This window comes from Colobus angolensis, unplaced genomic scaffold, assembly GCF_000951035.1.
Source record: "Colobus angolensis palliatus isolate OR3802 unplaced genomic scaffold, Cang.pa_1.0 Scaffold260, whole genome shotgun sequence".
In the NCBI taxonomy this organism is placed as follows: Eukaryota; Metazoa; Chordata; class Mammalia; order Primates; family Cercopithecidae; genus Colobus; species Colobus angolensis.
This window is the reverse complement of record NW_012115822.1, coordinates 724,540-726,892: the sequence shown is the minus strand read 5'-3', so window position 1 is coordinate 726,892 and position 2,353 is coordinate 724,540. Positions and strand designations below refer to the sequence as shown.

At 49.9% G+C, this 2,353-nt stretch overlaps 1 protein-coding gene across 1 annotated transcript in view; it reads right to left on the bottom strand.

Moving 5' to 3' along the window:
* Positions 1 to 2,353, bottom strand: part of PPIL2 (peptidylprolyl isomerase (cyclophilin)-like 2) — a 44,056-nt gene that overhangs the window by 25,663 nt on the left and 16,040 nt on the right. The gene's annotated exons all lie outside the window — the stretch shown is intronic.

Genomic DNA, 2,353 nt, shown 5'->3' with positions numbered 1-2,353 from the left:
TGTGGTGGTGAGCACCTGTAGTCCCAGCTACTCGGGAGGCTGAGGCAGGAGAATGGCGCGAACCCGGGAGGCAGAGCTTGCAGTGAGCCAAGATCACACCACTGCACTCCAGTCTGGGCAACAGAACGAGACTCCGTCTCAAAAAAAAAAAGAAAAATTGCTTATCTGAACGCCAGTGCTTGTTTAGCTGCTAGAGAAATAAAAAAACCCTGTGGCAGTTAGGATATAGTTTATTCTTTAGGCGTAGGGGTGGGTAACTTAACCAGGGAAGTTGTCTGGCATGACTGTAGGTTCTATTTATAATTTGGTATCTTATTGCCACAAAGAGTCTGTTTCGTCAATCTTATTTCTATTTCTTTATTTTTATTAAACATTAGCCACCACACCCAGCTAATTTTTTTTTTTGTATTTTTAGTAGAGACGGGGTTTCACCGTGTTAGCCAGGATGGTCTCCATCTCCTGACCTCATGATCCACCCACCTCAGCCTCCCAAAGTGCTGGGATTACAGGTGTGAACCACCTCTATTTCAACGTTAATGCTGGTCAGTTGTTGTGTCTAGGCCACAAAAGGGAGGGGGATATAACAAAGTACAGCTGACCTCCATCTCATTATGGCCAGGAATTCAGTTTTAAGGTTTTCCTGAGGTTCTCTTAGCCACAAGGGTGTCTGCTCAGCCAGGAGGGGGATTTAGGATTTTATTTTTAGCTTACAGGGAGGAGCAGGCTCAGGAGCTGAAAATCAAGAGTTCTGTTTAAGGCATATTAAATTTGAGGGCATGGTGGCTCACGCCTGTAATCCCTGCACTTTGGGAGGCAGAGGCGGGTGGATCACCCGAGGTCAGGAGTTCGATACCAGCCTGGCCAACATGGTGAAAACCTCTCTCTACTAAAAATACAAAAATTAGCCGGGCATGGTGGCAGGCGCCTGTAATCCCAGCTACTGGGGAGGCGGAGGTGGGAGAATCAGTTGAATCTGGGAAGTAGAGGTTGCAGAGAGCCAAGATGGCACCATTGCACTCCAACCTGGGCAACACAGCAAGACTCCATCTCAAAAAAAAAAAAAAAATTGAGATGTTTATCAGTCCTCCAGTAGAGATATCAAGTAAGCCACTAACTACACAAGACTGGGGAAAGCAGCTTATAGATGACTGGGAAATTATATCACTCACAGAGAATGTTTATGGAAAAGAAACCTATGAGATCTGAAAAAAGGGAGGAGGGTCCAGAAAGGAGGCTGGGAAAAGAGAAGCCGCTGAAGTCGATAGAAAACAAAGAGCACAGGAAATCCCAGATACCAAAGGAGGGCTTCAGAAGGAGGGAGTGGTTAACAGTGTGACATACAGTTGAGAAGCCCAACAAAATGAGGACTGAGGCCGCCCTGGCGCGGTGCCTCACGCCTGTAATCCCAGTACTTTGGGAGGCCGAGGCGGGCGGATCACCTGAAGTCGGGAGTTCGAGACCAGCCTGATCAACATGGAGCAACCCCCTTCTCTACTAAAAATACAAAATTAGCCGGGCCTGGGGGCACATGCCTGTAATCCCAGCTACCCGGGAGGCTGAAGCAGGAGAATCGCTTGAACCTGGGAAGCGGGGGTTGCGGTGAGCCGAGATTGCACCATTGCACTCCCCAGCCTGGGCAACAAGAGCGAAACTCCGTCTCAAAAAAAAAAAAAACCGAGGACTGAGGATTGAATACTAGAGTTAGCAACAAGAAGTCGCTGGGAACCTGACAAGGGGCAGTTCTGGGATCGAAATTCTGACTTGAGTGGTTTCAAGAGACTCAGAAAACAGCATGAAGCCACGGGTCTCTAACTTGTTCTTAAATCACGGCGGCAGCGGGAGGGGAACGCGGGGCACGGCGCATGGGTGGATTTTTTTGTTTTATTTTATTTATTATTTTTGAGACAGAGTCTTGCTCTGTCGCCCAGGCTGGAGTGCAGTGACACGATCTCGGCTCACGGCAATCTCCGCCTCCCAGGTTCAAGCGATTCTCCTGCTTCGGCCTCCCGAGTAGCTGGGATTACAGGCGCCTGCCACCACGCCCCGCTAATTTTTGTGTTTTGGGTAGAGACGGGGTTTCACCATGTTGGCCAGGCTGGTCTTGAACTCCTGACCTCAGGTGATCCGCCCGCCTCAGCCTCCCAAAGTGCTGGGATTACAGGTAAGCCACCGCGCCCGGCCTGGTTTGCTTTAAATAGGAAGGCTCTGCAGCACGTGTGCAGGCTGATAGGAATGAACCAGAACACAGCGAGACGTGAAGTACGGAAGAGGGAAAGACTACAGGGGCAAAGCTCGCGAGCAGACGGGGGACGGTACGGGCAGAACTAGAGTAAAGGAAGCCCGGGCTGCGCTC